A 13,428-nucleotide genomic window follows, 5' to 3' on the forward strand; every position below is an offset into this window, starting at 1 on the left:
CCCGCCCGGCGCCTCTCGCCGCCCCCCGCTCACAGCTGGCGCCGGTGCCGGGGATTGTCCCTCCGCCCGCCTCGGCTTCGGCCCTGAAACGCCTCAGAGAGAGGGGACACGGAGTGACGGGACAAGGAGTGATGGCTCCAAACTGACAGGGAGCGGGCTTAGATTAGGTGTCGCGAAGAAATTCTTTACTGTGAGGGTGCTGAGGCACCGGGACCGCTTGCCCAGAGAAGTTGTGGGTTCCCCATCCCAGGAAGTGGTCCAGGAGTGGTTGGATGGGGCTTGACACAACCTGGTCGAGTGAAAGGTGTCCCTTCTCACAACAGCGGGGTCAGAACTAGATGATCTTTAAGGTCCATTCCAACCCAATCCATTCTATGATTCTGTGATTACCACCCCCAACCTCGGCATGGGGATGTGTCAATAAAACATCAAACACTTGTACTTTCTTATTTTTTCCAGTAGCAACTCTTCATTTCTTCAGTGACAGTGAGAATTGTTGTGGTTTGAAAGGAAAAAGCCTTTGGGGGCAATGGCCAGTAGCTCCAAGCACACCCGGACACCTGCCCCGTCCCTCCTGCATTCCCAGCTGCCAGCTCGTCCTTGAGTGGACATCAGCTAGGCAGAAATCCTGTAACAAAGGAGGAATATGGATTAAGTTTCCTCAGCAATCTTGGCTTGTCGAGGCTTCAGAGCTGGTTCTTGGCTTGTAGGGATGTCACAGTTGCTTCAGCAGTGCACTCGCAGCTGCAGGAATACTGCTGGATAAACAGGGCTCCCAGGAGCAATGCCGACCAGCAGCGTAGCCAAACAAAATGCTCTGTGTGTATGTATGTTTAAATATTTCTCTAAGTCTGATGAACCAGAAAATTGTGCAAGAACACCAGCTGAGTGAAGACTTCCCTTGCATTGGTTACCAGGTCATTTCCTGGATCTGTTATCTGAGATCCATCTGACAAAAATTCCTCTACACACTGCTTCTCCTAGAACCGTGGGCACTGAAATAAAGTTTTTTTTTTCCTTCATTTAAACCTTCTTTAGCATAAATTCTTTAACGTGCTAGTACTTGACAACTCTTCACTCTCAGTTCCTCGAGTTCCTTCCTGCCTTTTCCAGTTTCCCTTTGCCTCTCCAGTGCCCTCACTTTTTTGTTGTATCTGATACTCTGTTCTGGGCATAGCTATAAGTCACGTTGCAGCCTGGTGTAAAGATGCCCAGTGAGGCCTTAGCTGATGGGAGGGACAGGACAATTTATCTGAGCCAGGCACTGCACTAGTTAATTTGCAGGGCCTTTGTAGTTCTTGAGCACAGGAGATCCAAGTTGTTCCTTTAATGCTTGCTGTGGTGTCTCTGCATGGCATCAGTCCATGCAGGGTGGACAGTCCTCCTGACCTACCACTGCTTTTGCTTGGGACAGTCCTGATTTAACCACTTATCGGGTAAGAACTTAATCCCTCTCTCTTTTCCCCTTTTTATTCTCATCTCCATTTACTGACTTTTTATTTCTGACTCAGACCTTGTCACCTCTTCTGGTTCCTGCCCTCTTTGTATTATGATTTTCTTATTTCAAGACTTCCTAGTGTGGCTCTCTTCACAGGCAGTTAGTGGCTCATCAATTTTCATCCCATTTTTGGCATTGTTTTTCCCCCTGTGCTACTGTATAAGGTTGTGATGCTATTTTCTGGCAGTCTTATCTGCTACCTCATCACTGCTATGGTGCTTTCATCAGAATTTCCCTGCTCCAGCTTGAATTTCTGGTATCTCCACTGTGCCCTTCCTTGAGAGGCTTTTAGTATGACTCAGGTTCCTGTATGACAGCAGTACTGACAGAGCAATGATTGCTCTTTGACTTTTGTGCGTGCTCTCTTTGGTCCAAGTTAGAGTTGGCAGGAACACTTGGCTAAATGTAGATTTCATTCTGCTGACTGTGATCCTCAAGATGAGTGGAGGAAAATCTCTCCCTGCATCTACAAGAGGAGTTACAATTGGGCCAGGGGATGGCATTGCAGCTGCAGTGTGTGGCATGCCACTCTTTGGAAACCCCTAACCACAGCTGTTGCCTTTTCCTGTAAATGACAATCCTGTGACATCACATCCCTCAGCAGAGGGGATTTACCTCCGTGTTTCTCCAGTGGGAGAAACAATAGCACTGTGTAAATGTGTGCTGTGGGCATTTTATGGGGCAGTAGGAAGAAATGCTGAGCTGTGCTGGGATTCCCAGGCTGCCCCCGTGGCATTTAAACCCAGCTCTAGCACAAGTTACACATCAGCACAGTGCCTTGATGTGGCCCAGCCTCTTCTTCTGGCAGACATCCTGCAACAAATGGGAACCTCTGTGCTGTGTGTGCCGGCACCTCTGTGCTCCCTGTGCTTCACTCGCTTCCCAAATTATCTTCACTCCTCACAACCTCTGCACATGTTTACAATGTGATGAACTGATCCAGACTAGGCTTGCCAGGACTCCCAAGCCCAGCTACTCTGTCAGCAGCAAGGGAAGAAACAACTTTGTGCCTTTAAGCCAAACTGATGTTTCCATAAAATAAAAATCAGGATAGAAAATGCTTCTTCCCCTTTTTGTAACTCTCTGATCTGTCTGATTCTGTGCAGCTTTGACATCACCTTAGCTTTCAAAGAATTGCAAAAGTCTGAGAATTTAAACCTACATCTTCCAGAAAACCAAAACAACGCCTCTCAGATCTTCCATCTCTCCTCTCAAACCTCTGATTTGTGGTGCTGAAAAAGTTCAGACAGATTTGTTGTTTTGGTATGTACATTTTTTAAGGAAGAACTTGGATAAGTTTTATTTTTCTTAAATACCTTCACTTTTGGATATTACTTGTGACTAGAACTGTTTAGAAAAGACTTAGACAATATAAGACAATATTCCACCAGAAAGTGTCTGCAAGTTTTTAATCAGCTGTGCTCAACAATAGCTCAGGCCCAGCCATGCACACTTCAGGCATGTGACTAATCCTATTAACTTGAAGTGTATTAAAGTGTTTAAAGGATTAGAATCTTAATTACAGGCCATCTACAGAGGTCATATATCAAAGGCTGTTCAGAGCCTGAGTTTTAGCATTTTCTGAATGAGTGAATGAGTAATATTTGTGTGAGGTCTCCTTTTCCCTTTTCACTCAGCATCCTTTCTGCTGTAGAGTTAAATGGGTGTTCCAATATGGCATTTATTAACTAGGCTGAATCATCCTGATGTCCAACAGTCAGGTCACCAGATTATCAGTTTGTTAGAGGTTAGCAGGGCTGCCATATATGCTCTAAAGAAGTTTAGGACTTGGAAAACATGGATTTGAACAAATCAAGTTTGCATAGGATAGTGACAGCCTACTTTCTGGCTGCTTCCAATTTGAATTATTAATCACTAAGACTTTTTTTCCTTATGATATATTCAACAGAAATGGAAGAGCCTTGGGATGATAATTAGCTAGTCTTGACAGTGTATAACTTAGACATCTAACTTAGATGTATAAATTATGGTCTTTGGCTCCAAACACAAATATCAGAAAAACAGGGACAGAAAATGCCTTCTTCCTCCCACCCAAAAAGCAGGATCAATTACATTAGGTAATTTCTGACAGACACTTGTTCAATTTGCATTTGAAACCCAGAAACCAAGGCTGGCATTCCCTATATTATTTTCTCATTCTTTTTTCATCTACACCTTGAGAAAGCCATTTCTTACATCTAACCCAGATCTCTGTTGCCCACTGAGCCTTTTCAGCTGATGAGAAGACTTTATTACCCTCTACCTTAGACATAAGCACACATATTTAGGGCCCTCCTACTGTGTCTCCCCTTTCTCTGGGATAAATCACTCCAACTCCTCCAATGCTTCATCATAAAACCTCTAACTCTCTATCCCAAGCAGAATACAATACCTGACTGAAGGTTTTCTAGCCCCAAGCATGACAGTAGAATGGCTTCATTTGCCTGGCAAACAATATTCCTTTTTATGTAGCTCCTAGTGCTATTTGCCCTTTTTGGGTGGCAGGGCTGGTTCCTGTTGGGTTTGGATTCCTGCTAACCACCACGACAGGTTATACAGTGATGCTATCAGAGCAGTAAGTGCATAACCCACATTTGTGATGTTGGTAGTTCTGCAGAGAGTGAAAGCACATCCTTTGAATTACTTCCTTTCCCCCTGCTGTAACTTGCCAAGTGTGTTGAGATCCTAGCCCAGTCCTCTAACACTTCCTGCCCCTCCCAGCCAGTGGGGCTGGCAAGAACGTTGTTTGTTCTGTCATCTAAATTATTTAATAAAAAGATCAGATTTGTGGTATTCCTGCAGAATTCTGCTTGCTGTGTCCAGCCAAGTTAGCAACATGGTCATTTAAAATATTTCAGTCCAGTTTACAGCCAGTTCTGTACTCATCCATTTGTGTTTTTCTGGACTTGCTTGTGAGATGGATGGACATGTGAGAGAGTGTTAGGAGTCCTTCTAAAACCAAGAGCTGGAAATGAGCCTGCCTGACATGATTTATTCTAGACAAAGTAAATCTAGAAATTTCTTTTCTAGGTACTTATATGTGTCAGGGGAGGCAGAGGTTTAACTCCAGCACCTCATTATTTAATGACTCAGCAGGTCACAAAACAGGTACAGCTTCTTAACAGAGGAATGCAAACATATGATTGAAAAATTTTTTCATCTAAAATATATGTATTTCAAATCCAGAACAATCACAAAATATCACTTTTACATTGCTGTGCACTGGGGACAGAAACAAACTGTCAACAAACTTCCCTAGTCATTAAAAGTGATTTGAAGTAGCTGTCTTGGGTTCTTCTAGGACAATTTTCAGCTTCATGCTTTAAACAAAGGCAATGAAACTTTTTAGTCCAGGGCTAAGTGTGAACAAACATGGTTGCACCCCATCAAGCAGTTACCTATGTCACACTGTGGCTCCCTGTGAGCACTCAGCATACCCCAAGGACAAACTGGGTCATGAGAGTGAAGAAACAGGCCCTGTGGACCACCCATCAAATCAGGACTCTACTGATGAAAATACCGACTTCTTCACGAAAAAATCCCCACATGAACAAAAACAAGTAGATCTGGCAGGAAGTGAGGATTATGATACTGAATAACAGCAGCTGGTGAAATAGCTGTATTTGCAAAGTATTCTCCCAGTCAGAGAAGAAAGAAGATTAAGAATGGGTAAAAAACCAAACCAAAACCAACAAATGCATAAACCCCAAAACCCCAAACCAAACAAGAAAAAAAAAAACCAAAAACCCCCCACAATAACAAAAAAGCTAAACCTCCAAACCAATTAGTTGTTTAACTTATTCAATATTTAAGTTAACAAAAGTATCTTTAAAGTGCCTGTTGTCAAAAATCTCAAAAGATAAATGTATGGGAAATAGACAAAAATAACCCCTCTGTAATATGTATTCATATTGTTTTGTGAGAATTAACGCCTTTCCAAAGATGCTAAAAAGAAGGCAATGGAAAAAAAAATCACAATTGCAGTAAATGTGGAAAACACAGTACTTAAACACTGAAAAGCAGGCATGTGTCCAGATATTATAGAGTTAAAAAGTAAGCAAACAACACATGTAAGAGACTGCAGAGCAGCCTCGGTGACAGGATTAGGCTGATTTTAGATCACGGGAGAAACATGAGACCTCGGGAAGAGCATCCCAGGTGCAAACAGGGACTGAGAGTCAGCGGCTTCAGCTCCGCAGCCGTTTCCAACAGGTCCATCCTTCATTGCGGGCAAGCGCTGCGCCCTGGAACTGCACGGAACCCATCCCCTGTCTGCATTTCACCGAGCTCCCAGCTCAGACCAGCTGGAACGTAATCTCTGAGAAATGGGCATCGCAGGAGCACGGAGAGCCACCGCCAGCGCTGCTGAGCAGCCGAGTACCATAGCCCAGACAGAGCTATGCGTTTGGGCTGGCTGTGCAGCTGCCCCGGCAGTGTGTCCCCCTCTGTCCCCATCTCACATGGCAGCCAGCACTGCCGTGAGGATGCCGTGCAGTGTCACTGCCGGCTCACAGAACCGGCAGAGGAATAAATCAGAGATCAGGGCTGAAGACAAGGCTGGAAGTGACGCGGTTGCAGCGGGCAGACGAAGGCTCCGTCCCGCGGGAGCCGCCCATGGGCCGGGGCCGCTGCCCGTCCTTGGCGCTCCGGCCGGGCTGGGGACAGCAGGTGGCGGCCGCGTCCTTGGTACGGCGGCAGCTGGAGCCCAAACTCCGCGGGGATGCTGCACAAAGGCGTGTTCAGAGCAGCATCTGTGACCTCTGCTGGTGCCAGCCGTGGCTGTTCACGCTGGCCGCTTCTCAGCCACTTCCGAACGGCGCTGAAAGGCTCCGCAGAGCCCTCCCCCGCAGCCTTCCAGGAGGAGAGCTTCCCGCAGAACGCTGCTGAGAGATAAGTCAACAACAAAAAGAGCATCTCAAAGGTTTATCTGTTTTATTCGAAACTCTTCATAATCATACATGCCTGCAAAGCTGAGAAATGTGCTTGCCACATGCAGTTGCAGATGGTTGTGGCATCTGAAGCAGATCAGATGGATGGTACATTTTCTCGTATTGCTTGGAAGCCAAAATATCTTATTTTCAAATGCACAGAGAATTATTTTGATTTATTTCCAAATGAGAGACTGATTTAAGGATCCACTTCATTTTTGGGGAAGGGCTATGTAATTTCTGAAAGTTAGGCTCCTAGATGTTTTTACAGATCTCTACTATATTACATATGTAAATAAAAATGTAGAAAGCTGCTAAATGAAAGCAAACTAAAATGAGGTGCTTCTTGAATTTGTGTTCCACTACTTATTGCACCTCTTCATCTCATCCTCTCCCTGCCTTGAAGAAACTCATGCCCTCATTACCAAATACTGCCACCCTCCAAGACTGACAAATCTGATCTCCTTCATGCATTATAATGGAATGAGCTCCAGAATCAAGGGCACAAAACCCCTTGCACCTCCCTTGGAAATCAGTGTCAACCTGAGTGTTTTCTTTGCTCATGTTCGTCAACACTAGATGGAAGGGGAAGTTTATTTTATTTTAATGTGATTTCACACCTAACTTTCTTTCACAAACTGTTTTCACTCCTTCTTTCACATGTATGAGAATGGAGATGGTTGTGGCCATGCAGCCTCCGTGGTGAAATTCAGAAACTGAAAAGAAGGACTTACAAACACTCTGGAAAGGAGATATGATCAGATGAAATACAATTGAAAAAAACCCAAAAAACCCCAGGAAATTGGGAAGTTTAGTGACTACAAGGAAATGGACAGGATTACATGAGGTGCAGTGCAAAGGACCAAAACTGCCAAAACTAACCTGACAGATGCTGCAAAAGCAGGGGAAAAAATCAAGGAGGAAGACACAACTTTGAGGGGAAGATGTGAGAGACATGGCATGGATGCTGAAAGAAAAAAAAATCTTTGCCAAAGATTTTTTTTGCCGAAGAAAGCCATCCAAAGGCATGGGATGCCATGAAGTGCAGGGATATGGACCAAAGCTTGCCAAAATTGATCCCCATTGAAATTGCAATATTTTGTTTCCCTTCCTGAAAGGAAATGAAATTTCCTTTTCATTTCCTCAATTTGCCAAGAGAGTCCCAGCATAGGCAGTGTCTTCAGTGACTGTGTCCAGCTCCTGAACATGGCACACAGGCCTGGATACTGATAACAGGGTCCACCAACTGTCCCAAACCAGGCCAAGTTAATGAATCAGGGCCAGGAGGCACCCAGGAGCAGCAGGAGAACAAGGGCACCAGTGACAAGGCTTCACACGAAACTCCATGGTCCACTCAGGAGATGGGGCTGAGGGCAAAGCTGTGGCACAAGTCAGGGGCTCACCTGGGAGCCATGGCTAGACACGTGCTAGCTCCAGTATGGATGTAGGAGTCAGGACTGGGAAAAAACTGCCTCCAGCATAGGTGTACAATCTACGCAGGAGCCAGCTCTTGGTTTTCCACCCCCTGGTGCCTTCAGAAGATGCACATGCCATTCCTTTGCCCCTTCATGTCGTTTCTGAACGATTGCACACTTTTACACGGCCGTTCACACCCCATTCATACTGAGCTAATGTTTGCTTGTCAAATCCCCGTGGCTGTAGTGTCACGACAGAGGAGGACTCTTTACCTGGCCACGCTGTAAACAATTCAGTGCAAACTGCTTCAGTTGTCATCGGGAAGGTGACGAAGAGCTGGTGCAGACTGAAAGCAGCAGTGTAAGATGTGGGAAGCAGATTTTAGCAAACAGGCTGCTGCCTCCTACGTGAGCTCTGTGTTTTGAGCATAGCCCCCATATTGAGCACTTCACAGCAGCGTAATCTCACACACAATTTTCTCAGCAAGGTTCTCTGCAGGCCTGAGCTGTATTTACCATGCAGCTAGCATAGTCAAACATCAAGAGCTTTATATTTGAACCAATAAAATAGATTCCTGATTATCATCTCCTGGTAAGTTTGGCTTTGTGCAGTGTGCTGAGTCTCAGTGCAGGGATTGTGAACTTGGAAATAAAGAACATAAGGTCATTTGGAGCAAAATAGGTTCAGTTAAGCAAATACAAGGGTACTTTCATTCCAATACACTCTCAGGAAATAATTTGGTTTCATATATTTAAGCTTTTATGCATTTTCTTGTTAGCTAAATTTATTTAACCTCTATTCTGCAGATGTATCTCAGATATCCTAGAAGGAGGTTGTAATTTGTGGAGCATATTGTATAATTTGGTATAACTTTGAGAAATAAAAACACGTGGCATTGTAATGAATGATATAATTTCTGACCTTCCTTCAAAAAACCTATCTTATTAATAGTGCTACATTGAAAAAGACCACCATTTTATCCCTGGCACAAAAATATAAGGGAAAAGCAATCCATTTTGTCAGAGCATACCTTGGTAAATCTAATTCCATTCCACTAAATGAACAGTGCAAAGAGGATTGGAACTTACCAGGAAGCACTGAACTGAAAGGTCAGATTGTAGCAAGCATAAATCAACATTCTTGCATGGCTTAAGCGGATTTGTGCCCATATATACCAGTCAAGAATCTGGCTCATTAACGACTGGATGAATTACAAATAGAGCATCAAGCAGGAGTTTGAGTCTTAACACCTATTTCCTTGACTTGTTAGCTTAAATCAGATTCTAAATATTCTGAAGGCTTTTTGTTCACCGTAGCTGAGGAGCAAGCTAATGTGGAATTTGGTTAAATTCCCTCTCTTGAAAGCCATCTTTTCAAGCAAGGTCTATGCAGTGCTTCTAAACAGCTTGAGCACAATGAATTATTGCCAGCTTTTTCAATCCATACATTTCAGATTTTGAAATGTAGCCTTTAGGACAACTCAAATAACACAAAACCAGTTGATTGAATGCCAGGGTTGTGATGATTTGGTGATGCTCAGCAGGAGATGATTTGGTGTTGCAGACTCACTCCCTTTTGAAGCACTCTGCTCCAGGTAGTGCTCTGTGAATGTTTTAAGAGCTGCAGCACACAGAAATTGAGCAGAGGAGGAGTACAGGGAGGAACAAGCCCATGCCAGGATTTGTGCAGAATTGCAGGAGACTGAAAAATCATCTCAGAGGGTTTTACATTTGACACGGCTGTGCCAAGCTTTTCTTGGAGCAGGCATCCCACAAGCATTTCTGGATGGCCTAAGCCAGCACAGCTGCTGGGAGAAGAAACCTCTTCTCAGCCTGTATCTCTGGCTTATTTTTACTGGCATCAGGATTTGTAGAATTGCACAATAAAGCTGACCAGGAACCGTCCAGCTGGAAACAAACCTAACAACAAGTTTGTTCCCGCAAGGCCACGGCTTTCAGCAGTGCAGCCAGACTTGTTCATTGAACTCTGCTCTCCCAGTGGGCTGCAGAAGGAGGTTAAGGTCACTGCTTTGCAGAAGGACACCTACCTGCCATTTTCACTGTCAGACAGGCTCAAGTGCAGCTGGGACAGTGCATTCTAGGCCGGGCACACTTCCTTGGCCCGTGGTAGGGTGCGAGGGAGGAGGGAGAGGGACACACAAGAGAGAAACCTGGACCATAGGGAACGTCTCTGCTGATCAAAGATAGAAGAGATCATTGAGCACTTCACCCTTTGGGATCTTTGCCAGGCCCTGGCAAAGTCAGACTTGGTTTGTGAAACCCAAAATCTGCTCACAGAGTTTTTTTCCCCCGGGTATCAACTGATGAATAATGAATGCTTTTATGCTGTGCCATTCTCTCAGTTTCCGTTGTTGTTACTAAAGTTGTCTGACTTAGACAGGTTTTGTTCTGTCACCTTGGTGTCTGTAGCCAGATCCTCTAGGAAAGTCAAACTCCTGGATATCATTCATTGCCACAGGAAGTGAAAAATCACAGTGTTTACTGCATATTGCTAAAAGTGAGGAAAACCTCTGAAAAGAAACACCATTATTGATAAAAAAGGTAATTTTGAACTCAGAAAAGTGCTTCAAAAGTGCATTTGAAAGAACATGCATATTTAGGAGCAGAATAGCCTACTTGCAAGATGTGCTATTTTATCTCAGAAACTTCAAGGCAGGTCTGTGGCTTGAAGGGAAACTGTGTGGAGAAGCAGCAGCCACTGCTTATTAACCACTTGTGTTAATAAGCAAGTAGGAACTCCCTCATGGTACCCCTTGCCCACCTGATCTTTTAAATGAATCAAAGAGCAGAGGCCACTTCCACTTCCAGATGTAAAATCTCTCTTTCCCACAACCATAGGAGTTTTAGTCTTCATGTGTGTCTTAGCTAAATACTCTTACTAATTCTGTTCCACTCGTATAAATTCCCTGGTGTTTTCAGTTCAGTGAGTTAAATAAACCATAGTTTCCTGCCTGAAATGTCAACTATTGTGGCCCAGGGTTCCCTAAGGGTCTTGCTGCCTTTAGATCAGCTGCTTCACAATCTGAGCACATTCATCTCCTTCTTTAAAGCATTTTCTCTGCTTGCTATTAACATGAGGACTTCCCCCACACAGGAAATCCAAGTTTTAAAAGTAAAGATAATAGAGAAGTCGTTCTCTTCAGCATCAAAGGGATTACAGGAAGCAGTGTAACTATGGCACTGAATTGTAGATCCAGCAAGATCCAGTTCATGTCACTCAAAGGAGACATCCTTTGGGATGAAGGGGGCATTTCAAATGGCTGAGGGACATTGCAAAGTTATGAGTCAAGATTTGTACTCCCTCTTGGAAGTTGGAAGCCTCCACCATGTTACGTCATCTATTCTGGCCTGCGTTCCCAGGCTGCCTCCCTATATGGGTTTTTGGACTTTTGCTTTTTGGTAAACAACTCCTAAACCTTCTGAAAATCTTTGGACTTTCCTCTAGAGGTGAGGAGGTCAGGGCTCCTTTATCAGGCAAACTTCTGACCCAAAGACAAGGTGCAAAGAGCTGCAGATTTTGAAGCTGCAGGTACAATTTTAACTCTTCCCTGAGAACTAGCACGCTAAATGTGGGGATGCATACCCTCCTTCCTGGTAAGGAACAGCCAAGGTAACTGTCTCCTATTCATTGCAAATACTGCTCAGCACTCAAATAAATAAATGCAGCTTTCTACCAAAGTGCTCCTGAAGCTGCTGAGCAGTGGAGCAAAGGAATTGATACCTTTTGGGTCGGGTGCTAGAGAAATGCAGTGTCTGACAGACTTTTCACTCTCAAAGCAGCTCCCAATGTGGTTGTTCAGTAGCTCAGACTCAGCCAGGCTGCAGGTGCCCTCTCTCCCCACCTCTGTTTGGATCTACACAACCTGAGCTTGGGAGCAAAGGCCACAGAGCCACTGGCATTTGCCAACAGAGCTGCTGTTTTGAAATATGATACAGGCAGCAGCATTAATCCAAACACTGATGGTGGTTCTTACATCATGCAATAGTAATGCTGCATGCCAGAAGCAACAGTATCTCCTTCTTACTTAGGAGAATGAGTGACTCTTGGGCATTTTTCCAAATGCTCACACACATGAAGATTCCAGGCAATGGCTGTCCTATGGAGGGGTCTGCAAAGTGCTTGGGGCCCTGGCTACAAAGCTGGGCAGCTCCCCATCCACCTGTGGGGTAGGATAAGAAGGTCTCACCTTCAGAGAGATCACCAGTTCTGCATGTTGCCAGAATGGCCCCTGCCTGCTCTTCACGCCCAGGTCTTCTTGAATGGGTTCAGAAGATGTTCAGAATTAAAGGTCATATCCCAAGGTCCTTAGTGAGGCAAAGCTCCTGGTCAGGTGTGTGTTTCATAATCTAGACCACACTGGGTAACCAGTTTGTAGTGGGAGACTTCCCCAATTTCTGCAGAGTTACCTGAACAATACCTGACTGAAATCCTGCCAGGTGCATAAAGATGACCTTCCTGATGCCTGCTCAGTATAAACTCTTGTCACAAAGTTTTCCCAAAGCCCACACAAAAGAGCAAGCCATTGGATCTTCTAATTTATGCTTTTTGAATCTAAACCAGTGAGAAGCTCCTGATGTGTAGAGCAGAAGATCCTTTCAGGGCTGGGGAGCTCTTGGGCCTGGCCATGCCTTCTCCTGCACTGCTCAGGGGAAGGGAGCTGTTGCTCTTTCTTTGCTGGTTTGTAGAAGAATGCAGTTTTCTCTTCCTCACCCTAGTTGTCTTCAATTTTATGTCACCTCCTGGCAGCTGTGAGCTGCTGTGATATTAAAGAAAACACATTCCAGTAACAGCATCAACTTTCTTTCCAAGCTTGAGTGTTTCCTGCTTCTTGAATCTTCCATGTCAAAAAACTCCCACCAAAATACACTTAGAAGCCTTATCACTTTTGCTTGTAGAGAAAAATATTTGAGGTCTTACACTGCTGTATAAATGAACGTTATAGAATACAAACTTGGTACTGGTTCTACTGGCATTGAAATTCAAGTCTGTATCACTTGGGAGACATGGCTTGAGAAGTAGCTGTAAGTACTTAGGGAAAATATTAATTTTTATCTGAAATAAAAGGAAAATTTTACCACCTGTCTTTGTGACGGAGAAATTTGTTTCTAGAACTATAACTGTGGTATGGACTTGCTATTGTCATCTCTTCTCATTTGATGCCTTGAGAGGCTGATCTGGAACACAGACTAGACAGAGCTAAATGGACAAAATAGGTATTTATTGAAAGGCCTTAAAAGGATACACCTTGGGCAGCATAAGAGCCTGACCAGGGCTACACCCAGGTTGAATCTAAGATGCATCCTGGTGATGAGTTTTTACACTCTTATAAGTTTTAGTTCATCTGCATATGGGGTTCAATGGTTCAATTACAGCTCCAGGTTATGAAGTCTCACTCCCCTGGCTTGCCCCCTTCTTTTCACCGTAGTTTGTGCTTTTTGGGTGATGGTTGTCCTTGATTGTCTAGCTGGGAAGCGATTGTTCTGTTTAACTACCCTGTGAAGAGAACCTACTAACACTGAATATGAAGTTTCAGAGTTACATGCCAGGCAGCAGAGAATCTGAAAA

Source organism: Geospiza fortis, unplaced genomic scaffold (genome assembly GCF_000277835.1).
Source record: "Geospiza fortis unplaced genomic scaffold, GeoFor_1.0 scaffold524, whole genome shotgun sequence".
In the NCBI taxonomy this organism is placed as follows: Eukaryota; Metazoa; Chordata; class Aves; order Passeriformes; family Thraupidae; genus Geospiza; species Geospiza fortis.